Below are 21088 nucleotides of genomic sequence, written 5' to 3'. Positions count from 1 at the left end.
TTCCAAGCAGGGAGCCACCAAGGGGTGCTATGCTACACTCCAAGCAGGGAGCCTACACTACAAAGGGGTGCTTTGCTACACTACTTTGTGGTGTGGGGTGCAGATGTTAGAGCATGGTCAGGTGTCTCCACCTTACCTGGATAGTGGGGTACTACACCTCAGGAGGAGGTGCAGTACCTCTGTGGCGACTGAACCCTCAGGGGCACCACATACACAGTGACTGCACCAGCAGAATAGTGAGTGCAGCTCTGGAGTATAATACAGGAAGTAACTTAGGATCAGTGCAGAATCAGTAACGTAATGTATGTACACAGTGACTGCACCAGCAGAATAGTGAGTGCAGCTCTGCTCAGCTGCTGCTCATTCTGGTAATTGTGGCTGCGGTTGTCACTGATCCTGCTGTGTGTTCCTGAGCTTCAGAGAACCAACACCTCTCCACCCAGGGACCTGCTCTTACCCAGGGACGAGTGGGTTTCCTGGTATGAGTGAAGGAGCCAAGTCCCAGGCTTCTGTTTCCCGCTCCAGGCCGGTGGGGGGCAGAAGAAAACAGCAACCGGCCAGCACACCAGAGGACTTGGGGGTGAGACGCTCCACCAAGAGTCACAGCAATGTGGCTCCTACTCCCCCCAAGTCAGCAGAGACCAAGAGAAGCCGTAAGGCTTCCAAAAAGGAGCGTGCAAAATGGCGGTCCTTCCGGAGGAAAGCTGAGTGCTCACGGAGGTGAGGACGACCTTTTTGAGGAAGGTTGGGGGCTGCAGAAACCAAAGGAGTCTGTGTTCACCTATGCCTCCCGGGTCATGAGTCACCTCCGTGAGTATGAAGAGGCGAGTAAGACCATCAGGAGGCTCCAGGAGGAGCTGCACTGCACAAACGCCAAAGCTGCGGTTTCCTCCAGACCCAGGAAGACCCAACTCCAGGTGGAGGTAAAGGCGCTGAAGCTGGATATTAATGAGTTGGAGGTGAGGAAAGCATTCTTTAGAGAAAAAAGTGGACCATTTTAAGAAAAACTGCTCAATGATGACAAATTCAGAAATATGGCTGATAACAGAGAACAATGGCAGATGGGGTTGCATCCTGAGAGTCGGGTAGATGATGGTGATGATGACGATGAGGAGGATGATAACCAGCAGAAAACCCCACCTGTCAGCCTGCAAAGTCACCCGCAGGCCTCGTGCAGCGAGCTCCCTGCTGGACAGGCGACATTGGCATCTCGTCGCAGCTCTGCTGGCTCTGGGGAGGACAGGGACAACAGCGGCCAGGGAGGGGCTCTAATGGTGGAGATCAAGCTCCTGGAGTCCCCAGTGTGCCTTCAGAACTTCCATCTTGGTGATAATTTACAGGAGGTGGCACCTCAGGGGCCAGAAGAAAAAGGGAAAGACCACCAAGCCAAAGTTCCAGGAAGTGTTGAGTTATGTATATGCCTCCCTCCCTGTGGGTCAGCTGCAGGGTCAGCTCGCTGTATAAGCCCCGTTGCCCAGCCCAGCCCGGGTTCTCCTGAGGTTCCGGTGCAAAGGTGCGGGGAGAGTACAGAGCACGGTAGTGAGGCGCAGAGCTCCATCTCTGCTTGTAGTAGCGGGGACATAGCAGCAGGTACATCAGCCAAGAGACTGGAAAGTGAGGGCGGCCCGGCGGGGGGTACACGGTTAGGCCACGATACTATGGTGCGCTCCTCAGTGGGAGGGGGGAGCGGCCCAATGTCAGGGGCAGCTCCGGTAGCCTCGGCACCCCTGAATGCTGTTGCCGCTGATCACTTAGTTGAAAAGTGGCCACAGTGTAAGGGGATTGTTGGGGCTGGGCGCTCCAATCCTCCCAAAATCCTGTTCTGCGTTGGCTCTGCTGGTCAGCAAGATCCTGATGTAAAGGATCAGAGGCTCCTCACAGCGGCAAAAGATCAGCGGCGCCTAGTGAAGCAACGAAAACTACCAACTGATGATGTGGAGGGCACCCATAGGTCCAGGGGTGAGGTCACCTCCAGTTCTGTGAAGGACACTGAGCTCCTTGTACCTGATGATGCGGAGGTCAAAATGCCACCCCTGTTGTCACTGGTCCAGCAGGAGTGAATGTGGTGGGAGGTGTGGATGAGGAAATTTCTTTGTCTAATGGTGTAGTTTGTGGTTTGGTGGAGGGTGAGGGGGTTATGGAGGTGGGTAATAGTGGTGTTGATGTGGTCACTGGTCCGGTTGCCCCCCTGGTGGTGGCAGAACCTGTCAGGAGTTTTGCCGCTGTCACCTCCGGGGGAAATAGGGCATCCTCCTCGTCTCCGGGCTCTGGGGATGGCATGTTGCAGCGCCATCTCCTGGGGGCTCTAAAGAAGGGGGAGAGATCACTAATGGTAGAGGGTCGAGAGGTTGATCTATCCTTCTGGATAGAGAGGCATGGCCTCGAGGCTTTCCGAGAGCAAAATGGGGGAAATACAGTGTGGTCCCTCCCGACAGCTGGGCCAGGTAGTGTGCGTAGGAATGTGGTCTGTCTTCGGTGGAGGGGCAGTGATGCGTGTCCTCCAAGGTCTAAGGTTGTGAAGCTCCTGCTGAAGATGGGCTTCAAGGCTATTGACATCTATGCCTTGATACATACCTATTCCACGCCTGAGTTTGATGTCAGCTTTGTTCGGCCAGAGAGGCTTGAGCTCTTCTGGTCAAATTATGTGTTGGCAAAAAATGAGCCCGGCTGGCGAGACTTTGCCATCCAAGCGGTGTCTCATCAAAATCAAGTCAAGAAAGTGACCTTGATGACTTGTAAAGAGTTGCTTTCTTGTTATGACATCATGACGTGGCTTGGCCGATATGGAGAAGTGATGCCAAAGAAAAACCTTGACAAGTATGGTATCTGGTCAGGGGCCTGGACATTTATGGTAAAACATAAGCATTCAGGGTGGTACGGTTGCCCACATTCCATCATCTGCCTTCCTGAGTAGGGATCATATCCAGGTCTTCTACCAGGGGCAACCGATGCGCTGTCACAGGTGCGGTGACCCCATACACTTCAGTGCAAACTGCACTGTGCAGAAATGTGCATTGTGTGGGGATATCGGCCATCTTACTGCATCTTGTGTGGAGATTAGGTGCCACCTGTGTGGTCACCCATTCAGCCGATGTCCTCGCTCCTTCGCTAATGCAGTCGTGACCCCAGTGGGAGAAAGCCATGAGGCTGATTCTGCTGGGGAAGGGACTAGCAGGGGTGAGGGAGCTGAGGGGCCAAGGAGGAAAAGCAATATAAAGAAGCCTGCCCAGCTGAGGTGTCTAGACAAGCGCAGACTGGAGAAGGAACTGGGCGAGCCCTGGACTACTGAGGTGACCCCTTTCCTGGATGCCAGTATTGCTGCTGAGGCCCCGAGGGGTGATAAGTTGGATGAGGAGGTCAGGAGGATCCACAGGGAGGACAAGCGTAAGCTCGGCACCAAAAAGAAAAGAAAGAAGAGAGATAAAACATCTTCTCACTCTCTGACCAAGGTACCTAAGGAAGCAAAAACTGTCTACCCTCTGGTTGGTCTTTCTAACCGGTTCCAAGCCCTTGAGAACATCTCTTCCTCTGAGGCGGAAGCTGAGGGTGAGGTTCCGGCTTCAGCAGATCTTACAGGGGGTGCCGAGTCTCCTTCTTCCGGGAATGTAAGGTCCTTGGAGGGAGGAACTGGCCCAGAGCCCGGATACGAGGACGACAAAAAGAAAAAACACGTGGGAATGGACACCTCTGTGTCATTAAAGAGGGGGAAGGATTCCTCCTCTGAGGCAGAGGATAAGGGAAGTGGGAAGAAGAAAGCCATCTAACTCAATCATCAATGATGGCGGTACCCACTCCATTGATGCTGGCATCCAATAATGTCGCCAGCATAAAGTCAAATACAGCCAGATTTGCGGCCTTTGATTTTCTCAGCCTGGTTGAAGCTGACATTTTCTTTTTGCAAGAGACTAGGCTGTCAAATATGGCAGGCAGAAGTGTTTAAAGCCAAGAGGCAGTGGAGACTTGGGCGCTCCTATTGGTCTCTGAGCCGTATAGCGGAGTGGTGGTCCTTTTTACCGCACCGGTGGAATCCCGATGGGTTATTGAGTTAGAAATGGGGAGGTGCCTGATCTTAGATGTCCACATGAAGGGACAAGAGCTCCGGCTTATTAACATCTATGGTCCATAATCCAAGTGGGACCAGAAGTGTCTCTTTATGAGGATCAAGCCCTACCTTTTTACAAGTCGGCAAGTTGTCTTTGGAGGGGACTTCAATACTGTCACAAGGCCCCGAGATAGAGGATGTTCCTGAGACAAGCTGACTTATGATAGCGTCGCCCTTAATAATATAGCAAGTGAGGCTTGCCTGGTGGATGTCCACATTCGGCACACCCCAGCCCACGAGGGATTCACCTATCATAGAGAGACCCTCCGGATGGGAAGAGGCTTTTGGATTCTCAATTCGTCTGTCTTGGAAGAAGTGGACATAAGACAGTCCTTTGAGGATTTTCTTCAGAGCCAGGTACCCTTACTGGATCTTTGTAGTAGTAAGTCATAGTGGAGGGAGATGTTCAAGAAAAGGGTGGCGAGATTCTTCCACCAGCTCTTCAGCCTCTGGAGTCTGAACAGGTACTGTGTTGTGAACTCTCTTGATCTGAATTCTGAGTCAGGGATCCCTCTGGTGGTTGATGCGGGTAATGGAGCTGGTCGTGTTGACAGAAGTCTATCACCTGAAGATGATGATTGGAAGTCAGGGGTTACAAACTGGGAGGATTTAAGTGAGCAAGCTTCCTTCAGTTGCTGCTGGTGATTTGGTTTCTCTTCCTGTGCATTGTAAAGTCTGCTTTTTCCCCTCCTTGGTCTTGCATCTTTCAGTTAAGATATTTGTTTGCTGGAATCTTTTGCATTTGATATAGTTTTTGCCTTTCTCTGCATTCTGATTTGCTGTGTGGGTTCAGCATTATTCCCTGCTGGGATTTGTGCTGGACCCCGCTCATAGGTCACAGCTTATGTCATTCTGTTCAGTATTGCTAATTCCCTGCTATATTAGTATCTTTTGCTTTTCTTCCAGTTCACACCAGAATGCTGATCTAGTGGGGGAGAGGTCGTGTGGTTTCAGTGTTTTTGTATATCAGACATGATGGATTTTTTAGGGTTTTTGCGTGATTGCAGACATAATCTGTTCTGTCCTGTCCTATCTAGACTGTTTGGACCCCACTCACTCTATTTTCTGCCTGCGTTTGTGCCTCATCTTGTCTCACCGACAATATATGTTTGGGGGCTATCTATTCCTTTGGGGTTCTACTCTGGGGCAGTTTAGCTTTCCCCTTTCTTGCTTTAGGCTTAGTTAACTCTTTGGCTGTGGCACGTCCCACGACTGTAGACCCTAGGGTACTCTAAAGAAAGAAAACATTGTAAAAAAAAAAGAAAAAAGGTGTTAGATTTTTTATATATGTTTCCTTTTTCTCTGGGAACCATAGGAGGATTTTTTCTTTAATGGAGACTAAGCAATTGTCCGATCGTGTTGAGCAGTTCGCTGCTGAAGTTCGGGGAATTTCTGCCTATCTCGCACAATCGTCTGTTGTAGAACCAAAGATTCCTATTCCTGATGTATTTTCTGGGGATCAATCTAAATTTTTGAACTTTAAGAATAATTGTAAACTGTTTTTTGCCTTGAAACCTAACTCCTCGGGGAACTAGGTGCAGCAGGTTAAAATTGTCATCTCCCTGTTGCGTGGCCATCCCCAGGACTGGGCTTTTTCTCTGACACCTGGGAATCCTATTTTGGTTGATGTGGATGCGTTTTTCCAAGCTTTGGGGTTGTTGTATGATGAACCTAATGTTATTGATCAAGCTGAGAAAACCTGATTGGCATTGAACCAAGGTCAGGATGCTGCAGAGTTATATTGTTAAAAATTCCGAAAGTGGGCGGTCCTTACTAAATTGAATGATGACGCCCTAGCAGCTCTCTTTCGGAATGGTTTGTCAGAAACCGTAAAAGATGTTATGGTGGGATTTCCGATCCCCTCTGGTCTTAACGACTCTATGTCACTAGCCATTCAAATTGATCGACTTTTACGTGAACGTAAAACTATGTGAAAGGTGGTGCTGCCTTTTGAACAAACTTCTGAGCCCATGCAATGTGATAGGGTTTTGTGTAGGGCGCAACGTCAAGAGTCTAGAAGGCATAATAAGTTATGCTTCTTTTGTGGGGACACCTCTCATACTATTTCTGTTTGCCCTAAGCCGGAAAAATGTTTTGCCCACTCATTTGCTGTGGTCAGTGTACAGACTAAATTCCTTTTGGCGGTTTCCTTGATATGCTCCTTGTTTTTATTTTCTGCTAAAGCTTTTGTTGATTCAGGAGCAGCTCTGAATATGATGGATTTTGACTTTGCCAAACGTTGTGGGTTTTCCATGATACCCCTGTGGACCCCAATTCCTTTGAGGGGTATTGATGCTACCCCCTTGGCGGAGAATAAACCCCAGTTTTGGACCCAGGTGATAATGCGGGTCACCCCGAACCACCAAGAGAATTGTAATTTTTTGGTGTTGCATAATTTACATGACATTATTGTGCTGGGTTTTCCTTGGTTGCAGACCCATAATCCTGTTTTGGATTGGAAATCTGTGTCTGTGGTGAGTTGGGGTTGTCAATGTGTTCTTAGTGACACTCCTGTTTTCTCCACCTCTCCCCAGTCTCATGATGTTCCTGATTATTTGGCTGATTTTTCTGATGTATTTAGTGAGATTAAGTCCGCCTCTTTGCCTCCTCATAGGAGTTATGATTGCGCAATTGACTTAGTGCCCGGTTGTAAATTTCCCAAGGGTCGGCTTTTCAACTTATCTGTACCTGAACATGATGCTATGCGATCTTATATCAAGGAGTCATTGGAGAAGGGTCATATCAGACCATCCTCTTCACCTTTAGGTGCTGTTTTTTTTGTGGCCAAGAAAGATGGTTCATTAAGGCCATGTACTGATTATCGTTCTCTTAATAAATTCACTGTTAAATATCAGTATCCCTTACCCCTGATTTCTGATTTATTTTCCAGAGTTAAAGGTGCTAGTTGGTTTACCAAGCTTGACCTTTGGGGGCGTATAATCTTATTGGCATCAAGCACGGTGATGAATGGAAGACAGCGTTTAATACTCCTGAGGGACATTTTGAGTACCTAGTGATGCCTTTTGGGCTCACTAATGCCCCTTCCGTCTTCCAATCTTTCATGAACGATATTTTCCAGGACTTTCTGGATACGTTTTTGATAATTTATTTGGACGATATTTGATTTTTTCCAGTGATTGGGATTCTCATGTGGAACATGTACTGACTGTGTTCCGGACTTTGAAAAGAAACGTTCTGTATGTTAAGGGATCGAAATGTGTCTTTGACGTACAAAAGATTTCGTTTTTGGGATTCATTTTGTCCCCGTCTGCTATTGAAATGGACCCAGCCAAGGTCCAGGCCATTTCTGATTGGGTTCAGCCCACTTCCTTTAAGGCCCTCCAGAAGTTTTTGGGTTTTGCTAATTTCTATCATAAATTCATAAGTAATTTTTCTGGTATTGTAAAACCACTGACGGATTTGATCAAAAAGGGCGCTGATGTGGTGAATTGGTCTCCAGAGGAAGTCTCGGCGTTCCAGGTGTTTAAGCGGAGATTCACTGCTGCTCCGGTCTTACAGCAACCTGATGTTTCACTCCCATTTCAGGTGGAGATTAGATTTGAGCGAAACAGGTCGGTCAAATTCAAAAATAGCCGACTTTAGCTAAAGTCGGGTTTCGCCGATCAAAACCTGACCATAGCGTGAGGTCGGCCATGAGGTCGCCGATCAGAGCGCCAAAGTCACGTTTCAAATAATGCTTCCAGCACCTTTTCTCAGCCAATGATGGAGGACGCACACTGTGGGCAATGCGATGACATGGGCAGCGGCCACCACCATCTTAGAGAAGGGCATTGAAGTGATTGGTTGTCTTTGTGTGGCTTCACAGTGGGTATAAAAGGCTGTGACCACCGACCGCCATCTTACTTCTGCCGATCTTAGAATAGGGAGAGGTGCTGCTGCTGATTCTGAATAGGGAGAGCGTTAGGTAGGGAAGAAGAAAAAAAAACTGCTTCTGCTGATAGCGCTGTTCACTGTACAGTTAGTGTGCAGTGAAAGGGGAGGATTTTTGTTGTGTGCAGCAGCACTGGTCATGATTAGGCTGCCTTTTAAGGCTACCTGCTAGCTGCATTGCTGTGTGCACACTGCTGTTCAAACTGCTTTTTTCAAAGCACTCCAACTTTTATTATTTTGTCCTGGTGAGTTACTGAGCGTTCATTTTTCACACACCGTATAGCGGTGTACGCTACTCACACACTGCCGTGTACCAGCTGGTATCACGGACAAATAGAAGCTATCTGGGTGTGACTCTGGAAGAACAAGCCGAGGAGCTTTTCCATTTTTCCAGACCTACACCTTAGAGAGCTGTCCGTTTTTCAAACAGTTTCATATATCTGCTGTTTGATTACAGTCAAAACTAGACAGAGACAGCGTGTGCCAGTCCCTATACAAATAGACGGAGATTGACAATTTTCCATACAGACACCATATAGCGGTGTACGCTCCTCACACACTACCGTGTACCGCCTTGTATCACGGACAAATAGATGCTATCTGTGTGTGACTCTGGAAAAAAAAGCAGAGGAGTTTTTCCAGACCTACACTTTAGAGTGCTGTCCACTTTTCAAACAGTTTTGTAAATCTGCTGTTTGATCACGGTCAAAGCTAGACAGAGACAGCGTGTGTCAGTCCCTATACAAATAGACAGAGATTGACAATTTTCCATACAGACACCGTATAGCTGTGTACGCTCCTCACATACTACCGTGTACTGCCTTGTATCATGAACAAATAGAAGCTATCTGTGTGTGACTCTGGAAAAAAAAGCCGAGGAGTTTTTCCATTTTTCCAGAACTACACCTTAGAGTGCTGTCCACTTTTCAAACAGTTTTGTATATCTGTTGTTTGATTAGGATCAAAACTAGATAGAGACAGCGTGTGTCAGTCCCTATACAAATAGACGGAGATTGACAATTTTCCATACACACACTGTATAGAGCTGTCCGATTCTCAAACAGTATTGTATATCTGCCATTCACATTACAGTCACATCTATACAGAGTCAGCGTGTGTGTGTGACACTCCATAAATACATATATGGAGATTGTTAATTACACAAAAAACGTATACAGCTGTACACTTCTGATACAGTTCCGTACATCTATTTGTTGGTTTACGGTCCAATACATACTGTGAGAGCGTCAGTGACGAACAAAATATATACGTAGATTTAAGTTTTTTAATACACCTTACACAGCTGGACGTTCCTCATACAGTACCATCTCTCTGCTGGTATTTTTGGTACATTTTCCCAAACATGAGGAAGTATGGAGGAAGAGGCCACGGACATGGGCAGGGGGGCACAGCTGGTACTGATGGTGGTGGTGCATCGGCTGGTTCTGGCAAAAGCACAATAGCAGCTAGGCCAGGAGGTGTTGAGCCTGCGTCATCGTCTGGCCCAAGAAGGCCTGTAAGGTTGCCTTTTCATGGAGTAGGAAAACCGCTTTTAAAGCCGGAGCATCAGGAACATGTTTTGGAGTACATTGCCGAAACAGCCACCAGCTCTATTGCCTCCTCTTCTGAACGTTCGAAACCTGCAAGCACGGAGTCGTCAGTGCAGGGTTCTGGTCAGGAAAAACACCTTTCCTTGTGTCCTTCACCCCCACCAAAAGTTAAGGATGCGGCAGTCCACACTTCAGATTACTCTATGGAGCTCTTTTCACATACCATACCTGGGTTATCCAGTCAAATCCAGAATTCCCCAGTCCAAGATGAATCTGACATGGAGAGCACTGAAGCACAGCCACTGCTAGATGATTCTGCTGGTACATCGACCCAGAGCACTACATTGCCCTCGCAGTCTATTGAGCCAGAATCTGACTCTGATGAAACTCAGATGCCTCTTCCCGCATACTATACCTCTTTACACGGTGACACAGAGGAAGGTAAAGAGGAAGGTGCAGATGACTTTGAAGAGGAGGTGATGGATGACCCAGTTCTGGACCCGGATTGGCATCCATTGGGGAAGGAGGGTGGCGCTGGCAATAGTTCAGATAAGGAGAAGGATCTGCAGCAGGCATTGACATCGCAGCAGCGGTTATCTGCCAGGCCCGTAGCTGTCCAAAAACATGGAACAAAAACTAAAAGAGTTGCAGGACAGCTTGGCCAGACAGTCAACTTAGCACAGCGTGCAAGGTCAGAAAATGTATACCATAGTAGGAAGAGTGCAGTGGGGCACTTCTTTGTCCAAAATCCTACTGATGAGGCAAAGGTTACCTGTAAGAAGTGCGGAAGGACCTTTAGCTGAGGTAAACAACTCAGAAATTTGAATACCAGTTGCATGCTTACAGGAAAGATGTATATCTTTGTACCGTGTTAGCCAGTAGATAGAAAAATATTCAGAATTGAGAGTCCTCAGTGGCTGATACCTTTTAATGGCTAACTGAAAAGATGGTAACACATTGCAAGCTTTTGAGACTACTCAGGTCTCTTCTTCAGGCTAGACTAATACAAAATCTGAAGAGTCACATATTTATGCACAATACAACACAGAAAAAATGCAATGGATAAGACAAGTGACGTGAAGCAGAACTATCAATATAGGAGAGGGAGAAACATAAATATTGGACCAGTACATAGATAAGGAGTCCGGATGTTTTATAATCCTCTGATTGGGGTCTCCTAATGTGTTGTGATACCCCCACCAGGTCTTCAAAGCAAATTCCTTAAGTGATGTAAAAAGACATAAATCCATGCGACACATTCATTCCAGCACTGACAGTGTCAAAGGTCGTCATAAATTTATACTCCCAAACACGTCTCTCTCTCTGAGATGTGAAGTTACCTTTCAATACCAGTAATTTCATATCCACGACCTCATGGCCTAGGCTGTCCCACACTATGACCTACCCAGTCGGCACTTCTTTTCTCGAAAAGTCATCCCTGCCCTCCACCGGTATGTGAAAGATCGAATTGTCCATGCACTAAAAAAAGTCAGTGAGTGGAAAGGTGCACCTCACAACAGATGCATGGACCAGTAGGCATGGCCAGGGCCATTACGTGTCTATCACTGCGCACTGGGTTAATGTGGTGGATGCAGGCTCCACTGGGGACAGCGGCGGTGGAACAGTGCTGCCTAGCCCACGGTATAGGAAATAGTTGGCTGTAGGCTTTCGATCCTCCTCCTCCTCTATCAGCAAAAGCTCATCCACAGAGCGCAGTCGTACAAGCACTCCATCCGCAGCTGGCAGTTTTGCACACGACGTGTCCCACTATCGAACAGCTAGTGGTAAGCTTCAGCAGGCTGTGTTAAAGATGATGTCTTTGGGCGACAACAGACACACCGCGGAGGTACTGGCCGACTACTTGCAGCGACAAACTGAGTCATGGCTGAGCAGTCTACATCTTGAGGCAGGCAAGGTAGTCAGTAATACGGCGTTAATTTTGTGGCAGCCATAGCCCATGCACAACTCACACACATACCTTGCCTGGCTCACACTTTGAACCTGGTGGTGCAGTGCTTCCTTAATAATTATCCGGAGTTAACATCCCTGCTCTATAAGGTGCGAAGACTGTGCTCGCACATCCGTCGCTCAAACGTCCACTCCACTCGTATGCAGAAGCTGCAGCGATTGCTCCACCTCCCCAAGCACCGCCTAATCATAGATGTTGCAACAAGGTGGAACTCCACCCTGCACATGGTTGAGAGGCTGTGTGAACAGAGGCAGGCTGTAAGGCATTTGTGGGAGGATACACGGGCAGGCAGTTTGAGGGAAGACATGAAATTGTCGGGTGTGCAGTGGTCAAAGCTGAAAGACCGCTGTAAAGTCCTACAGTGTTTTGAGGAATGCACATGGCTGGTAAGCGCAGACGACGCCATCATAAGCATGAGCATCCCACTTATGCATCTGCTCATGCAAAGTTTGACACACAATCAGGCGTCTTCAGCGGAGGAGGAGGAGGAAGAGGGAAGCCTTGATGACAGTAAGCCATTGTCTGGTCAGGGAACTGTCCAGAATAGGTGGAGGAAGAAGAGGAGGAGGAGGAGGATGAGGGGGATGATTATTTTGGGCAGGAGGATGCTTCTCAGGGGGCAAGAGAAAATGTAGGCGTTCCAAGGTCAGACGTCATGTCTGAAGCCTTGATCATGTCACGTTTCCTAAGATCCTGCACCGTCTGGTTCTGTGATCATCTCGTCATGTCTGAAACTCTGATCATGTGACCTTTCCTAGGATCCTGCACTGTCTGGTTCTGCAATCATCTCGTCATGTCTGAAACCCTGATCATGTGACTGCGCTCTGTGATCCTGGAGCATCTGAACTAGGAAGTTCTCCCCTGGTCCTCACCCGGAAGAGGAGGTGCTATGCCCTATATTAGACCGCCCCTTCCTATGCTCAGGGCCTGATTATTGTGATGCTTCCCTGCACGGCTCTTGGTCTGTGGGGTTGCTCCCTCTATTCTGTGCCCTTGCACTTTGCTCTGTAGTGCGTCTCTGCACACGCTCCGTGCTCGTACTCCATCTATTGTCCCGTGCCTTGTCTTATGTTTGCCCGTTGTGCCATGTTCGTCTTTGTCCTGCTTGGACTTGTAGTCCTTCTGTTATTCTCTGCCTTGCCTGTTTTTGCCATGTCTTGCCTTCGCTATACTCTGCCTTGTTCCTCCCTATGGTCTCAGTCTTTGCTTGCTCTGCCTCGCTCTCTCCTATGGTGCTCTGTAGTGCTCCCTGGCACACGCACCATTCCTCCTCTCTTTCCTTTTGTGCTCTTTTCCATGTCTAGTCCCAAGGCTCTCCTTGGTCCGGCTCTGGGCTTCGTCCTACGCTCCACTGCTAGACTCTTTCCTATTGTGCTCTCTTGCACGTTTCTAGGCTAGTCCCAAGGTTCTCCCTTGGCCCTGCTCTGGTCTTCGGCCTACGCTCCGCTGCTAGCTCTGTTCTTGCTCTGACCTGATTCCGTGTTTCTGCCTATGCTTCCATCCCTGGTTCTGTACTCTGTCTAAGCTCTGCCTGGTTTCTTGTCTTGTCTTCCCTTGCTGCTTCGTATGCTCTTTGCATGCGCCTGGCCTTCCTAGCCTCCTGTTTGTGCCTCAGCCGTGCCCGCCCTAGCAGTGCCCGCCTGCTTGTGCCTCAGCCGTGCTCGTCGGTCAGTGACAGCTGTGTCGCCTGCCATGCCTCAGCCGGGTTCGCTGGAGTCTTGCCCGGCTGTCAGTGCCGCAGCCCATTCAGCTAGCCAGTGCCCCAGCCGTGCCCTCTGTCCTCCCTTGCACTTCACGCTGTTTCCGCACTGTGCTCTGCGTGCTCTCTAAATCACGTGCAGGCCCTCGCCTGCCCATGGCATACCTCCCCGTGCTTCTGTAAAAGTACGCACAGGCCTTGCCATGTCCCCTGTCGTGCCCTCTTGCACGCACGGGCCCTAACCCTGTCCTGGAACCCTGACCCTGGCATGCCTCTCTGTACGCGCAGGACTCTGCCTCGCCTGACCCTGGCGTGCCTCTCTGCACGCGCAGGACTCTGCCTCGCCTGACCCTGGAGTGCCCCTTTGCACGCGCAGGACTCTGTCTAGTACCTTGTGCCTTGGCGTGTCTCTACACACGCACTCTGTCTTACCATGTGCTTTGGCGTGTCTCTACACACGCACCCTGTCTCGTTTTGTGAACCCTGGTGTGTCTCTACACACGCACTCTGTCTTACCTTGTGCTTTGGCGTGTCTCTACACACGCACCCTGTCTCGTTTTGTGAACCCTGGCGTGCCTCTCTGCACGCGCAGGACTCTGCCTCGCCTGACCCTGGCGTGCCCCTTTGCACGCGCAGGACTCTGTCTAGTACCATGTGCCTTGGCGTGTCTCTACACACGCACTCTGTCTTACCTTGTGCTTTTGCGTGTCTCTACACATGCACCCTGTCTCGTTTTGTGAACCCTGGCATGTCCCCTACACACGCACCTCGCTTTGAACCCTGGCGTGTCCCTTACACACGCACCTTGCTTTGCACCTCGCTTTTAACCCTGGCGTGTCCCCTACACACGCACCTTGCCTTGGACCTTGGTGTGTTCCCTAACACGCACCATGCCTGGATATCTGTTGTGCCTCCTTGCCTGAACCCTGGTTTGCCTGCCGGATGCCCGGAACCTGCCGATCGCTGCCAGAGATCGTAAGCTGGATGACTGCGGCCTGATGTCCGGAGCTGATGTTCGCAGCTTGAAGCCTTGATCATGTCGATCGTCGCCAACGGTCCGGAGTCCGATGCCATTGTGCCTTTACCTGTACCTAGGCGTGCCACCTGGCACGTACTATGCTATGGACCTTGGCGTGCCCAGCGCGCACCTTGCACGTTTTGCTTGATCTCACGTTTTTACACTGAATGTGATCCTGAAGATCTTAATGAAGATATCTTGCACTTACCTCTTGTCTTGTCTTGTTTCCTGCCTGTCCCTGGTCGTCAGACACTCCCGCAGTGTCCCCCTGAGCCGGCCGTCTGGTCCCAGCAGTCGTGGTGGCTCTCCCCCTTGGTCTTGCCCCTGACATTCCCTGTACAGGGGGTGGGTTCTCACTAGGTCAGCTCGCCCTAGGTGGGTGGGTGCCACGGCCCAGAGGGTCCACTCTAAAAAGGAAAATGGACTCAGCAGAAGCTGAGTCCGTCACAGTACACAGCCGAAGTGACGTTGGAGACAGGGGTTTAATGACCATGTTGTGGAATGATTTCTCAAGTACCTCTCAAACGACTGCTAATACTGCATCGATTAAAAGTGACAGGATACAGCAGTTGTCAACTATGGTTACAAACTATTTCTCCTCCCATATCGATGTTCTCCCTCACAGGTCATTCCACTTTGACTATTGTGCCTCTAAACTGGACGCCTGGCCTGAATTGGCACAATATGCCTTACACGAGCTCGCTTGCCCTGCTGCTAGTATGTTATCTGAGAGTCTTCAGTGCTGCTGGATCAATCCTGACAGAAAAAAGGACCCATCTGTCTACCCAAAATGTTGATGATCTAACCTTCATTAAAATGAACCATGCATGGGTTTCAAAGGATTTTGTCCCACCTTCCCCTGATGACACATAGGTTGCCAGAAAACTGCCTTGCTTTTGTCCTCCTCTTCCTCGGACTTGCCCAATTCCGCCCTTTGCAGCAGCTGAATGTCCAGCCAACACATCAACATATGCCATTTTTTAAACCTCCCTATGTGGGCTGCCCACCCCCCCAATGGCTGGGGTCAACACCTGGCACACCCGGGCAAGTGCCGTTGCTCTGAACACGTGGATGGGCCCACAGATGGCCGAAGGCACTGGCACAGGTCCCCTCATAGTACAATACAGTGTCTCTGACGGTGGGGGGGCTCACTCGCCGTCAGACACATCAGCGTACTATGAGGGGTCCTGTGCCAGTACTGTCGACCACGAGTGTGCCCCCCTGCTTGGCCATGGCCACAGCACTTGCAAGTTGCAATACTTACCTCTCCCTGCTCCACCGCTGTGTAGTCTGGGCAGATAAATCCTTCACAGGGACGGCCACTAGAAATTTGGTGTATTGATCGATGATGGTTAAGATGTAGCTATGCCCTATCCTGCTGGCCTCTACCTTCAGAAGATCAATGGCTACCATTTGTAATAGACGTCAACTTACAAACGGATGCAGTGGTGCTTTATGATCACCTTTCACAGTTGTGATAGTCACAGACGTGTGACATTCCTGCCACCATTTTTCAATGTCTCCTCTCATGCCAATCCAATCGAATCACCTACGGTCTGTGGCTTCTGTCTTTTGCACTCCAAAATGACCAGACACATCATGATAGGCAGTGAGGACAATGTCTACATCTCTCCCTGTGATCACAATTTGATGGAGACGAATAACGGTGATGTGATCCACGCTACTGTGATAAAGCAATCCTTTCTTCACAAAGAACTGTTTTCACTGTCTCCACAGACACAGTAATTGAGGGTCTGCATCGCCTCTGCAACATCTACCGGGAGGTTTTCCAGCGATGAGTAATTCCCAAATTTCTGCTAACACTCGACTTTCCGTCTGTACTTGTATCCATGTAGTTTCCAGTAGCGGAGAGTCTGGACTAGCTTACTGAGATTGAAATATATACGAAGATTTAAAACTACCACTACACTGTATACTGTTGTACGCTTCGACTACCTTTCCCTTTTTCTACTTGTTAAATTCTGGTGTAATACATACTGAGCCTCTGAGTGTCTGTATCTGACTCCGGAAGTATAGACGGAAATTTACAATTACCCCTAGACTGGATACACCTGGTATGTGCTGATACAGTACCTTTGTTCAAAATGTTGTATTACAGTATCATCCATAGTGAGTGAGCGTGTGTGGTTTACACCTTCTACATATACGGTGAATCGGAGATACCAATTTTTACCCTATACTCGATACAGCTTGTATCTTGTTATACAGTACCTTTGTTTGACATTTAGTATTAAGGTCAAATCCATACTGAGTGAGCGTCTGAGACTGACTACGGGACTATGTATATGGATATTTCAATTGTACCCTATAATATATACTTGCTAACTTGTTATTCAGTACCTTTTTTACAGCATTTTTTATTATGGTCAAACCCAGACTGAGTGAGCATCTGAGGGTGACTCCGGAAATATATACCGAGATTTCAAATTTGGCCAACACAGTATACAGCTGTACGCTTATGTTACATTACCCATTTACAGCTTTTCATATTCTTGTGTAATCCATACTGGGCCTGAGAGCGTTTGTGTCTGCCTCATGAAATGTATAAGGAGATTCAGAATGTTTACACTATACTATATATACTTTGTATCTGGTGATACTGTACCCTTTTTCACCTTTTTATATTATTGGGTAATCCATACTGAGCCTGTGAGCGTCTGTGTATGACTCATGAAATATATACGGAGATTTACTGTTATCCCTAGACTGTATAGAGCCGTACGCTTCTGATAAAGTACCATATATCTGCTGGTATTTTGGGTCAATTTTCTAAAACATGAGGAAGTATGGTGGAGGAGGACACGGATGTGGGTATGGGGGGCACCTGGTACTGAGGGTGGTGGTGGTGCATCTGCTGGTAGTGCCAAAAACAATAGCAGCTAAGGCAGGAGGTGTTGAGCCTGCATCATGGTGTAGCTCTGGAAGGCCTGTAAGGCTCCATTTTCTGGGAGTAGGTAGACTGCTTTTAAAGCCGGAGCATCAGGAACTGTTTTTGGCTTATATTGCTGAAACAGCCTCCTGTTCTATCGCCTCCTCTTCTGAAGTTTAAAAAAATGCAAGCACTGAGTCGTAAGTCCAGGCTTCTGGTCAGGAGCACCCACTTTCCTTGTGTCCTTCACCCACACCAAAAGTGAAGGATGCGGCAGCACACACTTCAGATTACTCCATGGATCTCTTTTCACATACCATGCCTCAGTTAATTAAAAATGGGGCCCATCATATACTGGAGCATTTAAAATGGGGGACATCTGACACTGGAGCTTCATCCATGAGGCCCATCATATACCGGAGCATTCTAAATGGGGCAGATCAGACACTGGAGCAGCATCTATGGGGCACATGATACACTGGAGCATTAGAAATGGGGCCCATTATATATGGACCATTATTAGGGCCCATAAGACACTGCAGCATCATCCATGAGGCCCATCATACACTGGAGCATCATCCATGAGGCCCATCATATACTGGAGCATTCCAAATGGGGCAGATCAGACACTGGAGCAGCATCTATGGGGCACATGATACACTGTAGCATTAGAAATGGGGCCCATTATATATGGAGCATTATTAGGGCCCATAAGAAACTGGAGCATCATCCATGAGGCCCATCATATACTGGAGCATTCCAAATGGTGGACTTCAGACACTGGAGCAGCATTTACGGGGCCCATTAGACACTGGAGCATTAGAAATGGAGCCCATTATATATGGAGCATTATTAGGGCCCATCATACACTGGAGCCTCATCCATGAGGTCCATCATATACCGGAGCATTCCAAATGGGGCAGATCAGACACTGGAGCAGCATCTATGGGGCACATGATACACTGTAGCATTAGAAATGGGGCCCATTATATATGGAGCATTATTAGGGCCCATAAGACACTGGAGCATAATCCATGAGGCCCATCATATACTGGAGCAATCCAAATGGGGGAAATCAGACACTGGAGCAGCATTTACGGGGCCCTTTATACATTGGAGCATTACAATTGGAGCCCATTATATATTGAGCATTATTAGGGCCCATCATACACTGGAGCATCATCCATGAGGCCCATCATATACTGGAGCATTCCAGATTGGGGACATTAGACACTGGAGCAGCATTTACGGGGCCCATTATACACTGGAGCATTAGAAATGGAGCCCATTATATGTGGAGCATTATTTGGGCCCATAACACACTGGAGCATCATCCATGGGGACCATCATATACTGTAGCATTATGTGGAGCTCATCATATACTGTATGGAACATTATATGTGGCCAATTATTCTGTATGGAGAAATATATTTGGGCTCATTCTGTATGGCGCACAATGTGGTGGCCATAACACTGTATGGTGTAATATACTGTCCTTTTTTTGAGCTATTGTACAATTTAAAATAGATCAGTCATGTCATGTAAACAGTGAAGTATTTGTCATTGTACTATACCTATATTTCTGTGCCATATCGGAGCATCATGAGTTGTGGTATGTGTTAAATGGGCGCACTGACACTCTTTGGTCCAGGGCACACGAAAACCTGGAGCCAGCCCTACCCCCCCACAACTTTAGCCAAATAACCCCCTGTTTTCAATGTGCATCTATTATTATGAAGTAAATTAAGGTTGACAAGCTTCAGTAATAAGAATTGATGTTTTTGACATTGAAATGGGCACTGTAGGTGTGTTTACAGTCCTCCACTCCCTGCCGACTTTGCTTCCCCATTGACTTGCATTGGGTTTCGTGTTTCAGTCGGCCTCCGACTTTTCCCTATAGTCACCCGATTTTGTTCGACCCGACTTTTGAGAAAGTCGAGTTTCATGAAACCCGACTCGACCCTAAAAAAGGCAAAGTCGCTCATCTCTAGTGGAGATGGATGCTTCTGAGATTGGTGCAGAAGCCGTTTTGTCTCAAAGAGATCCGGTAACCTCTAAAATGAATCCTTGTGCCTTCTGTTCTTGAAAATTTTCCCCATCTGAATGTAACTATGATGTGGGGAATCGGGAATTGTTGGCCATGAAGTGGGCTTTTGAAGAGTGGAGACATTGGTTGGAGGGAGCCAGACATCAAGTTGTGGTCCTTACCGACCACAAGAACCTGTTCTATCTCGAATCAACCAAGCGATTGAACCCTAGACAGGCTAGGTGGGCCTTGTTTTTCATGCTTTTTAATTTTGTGGTCTCCTTTCTTCTGGGCACTAAGAATGTTAAGGTGGATGCCCTCTCTAGGAGTTTCTTTGCTGATTATCTTGATGTGACCGAACTTACTACCATTCTAAATGATGGAGTGGTTCTTTCCGCCATTTCACCCGATTTAAGACTTGCCCTGGAGGAATTTCAGGAGGACAAACCTGAACGATACCCGATGGGGAAATTGTATTTCCCTGACCAGTGGAGGAGAAGAGTAATGTCTGAAATTCACTGCTCCGCGTTAGTTGGTCATCCTGGCATTTTTGGTACCAGAGACTTGGTGAGTCGGTCTTTTTGGTGGCCTGCTTTATCTCGTGATGTCAGGAATTTTGTGCAGTCCTGTGGGATTTGTTCTCGGTCCAATCCCTGTTCTCGTTCTAGTGATTTGTTAATGCCCCTGCCGGTGCCCAGGGGGCCATGAACCAATAATTCAATGGATTTTATTTCTGATCTTGCTGTTTCTCAGAGAATGACGGTTATCTGGGTGATCTGTGATAGATTTCCTAAGATGGTCCATCTCATACCACTCCCAAAGTGGCATCTTCTTCTGAGTTGGTGCCCTTGTTTTTACAACAGGTGGTTCATTTGCACGGTATTCCTGAGAACATTGTGTCGGACAGAGGAGTTCAGTTTGTTTCCAGATTTTGGAGAGCTTTTTGTTCTAAACTGGAAATTCAGTTGTCTTTCTCCTCTGCATTTCATCCTCAGACCAATGGGCAAACTGAGAGAACAAACAAGACTTTGGAAACCTATTTGAGATGTTTTATATCTGCTGATATAGGCTACTTTCACACATCAGGTTTTCGGCATCAGGCGCGATCCGGCGTCGTGCCGGAATGCCGGATCCGGCAAATGTTTTGTAAAACCTGATGTGCCGGATCCGGTTTTCTGCCGGATCCGTCTTGTTCTTGACAGACAAAACCGGATCCGTCTCATCCGGTTCATCCGTTTTTCGACGGATTACGCCGGATCCGGTTTTTAAAATTGACCCTTGTGGCCTTCCGAACGGGATTGGCTACTGGAAAACTATATATAGCATGTTCCTACAGCCCTTCTTTGACAGGTTGTAGAGAAGAAAGTGCAGGTTGGAGAGAAGAGCAAGTTACTGGCGAAGATGGATGTTGTCATTGGAAATATTACCACTAGAAGTTCTGTGACGGTTTCAGTAATGAGGGACAATTTTGCACTATACTTTATGTCACCTCAAGGCAGAGTACACTGGCAGGATGACAGAGTGTGAAAGATTTGTGCCCTAACCAAACTTGTGTACCTTCTGGACCAACAGTATATACCTTTGCCAACCAAAGTTGGCTATCTTGTCATGGTCTCTATTTTTAGCTTTAGGCCACAGGTGTGTACCTGGTTGTGTTTTATGCAAAGTATTTCACCTTTTAACAAAAGTTGTGTACATTGTTAGGAAATCACCAACAATAAACACAACTTTTTAGGTGAAATACTTTGCTTCAAACACAACCAGGAACACAACTGTGGCAAAAAGCTAAAATTTACCCACAGTTATATACCTGGTTTTGAATACCTTTTTACCTTTGAAATACCCTGTATTTAACCTTTTTTTTTAAACATAGTTCGCCGCAGAAAGAAATGACAGACAACCATTGTGAAACGATAATTTAACTTTTATTTAAAATTTTTTTT

Source organism: Dendrobates tinctorius, unplaced genomic scaffold (genome assembly GCF_039654945.1).
Source record: "Dendrobates tinctorius isolate UK_male_01 unplaced genomic scaffold, ASM3965494v1 ptg000028l, whole genome shotgun sequence".
Taxonomy (NCBI): Eukaryota; Metazoa; Chordata; class Amphibia; order Anura; family Dendrobatidae; genus Dendrobates; species Dendrobates tinctorius.
This window is presented reverse-complemented; position numbering follows the sequence as displayed.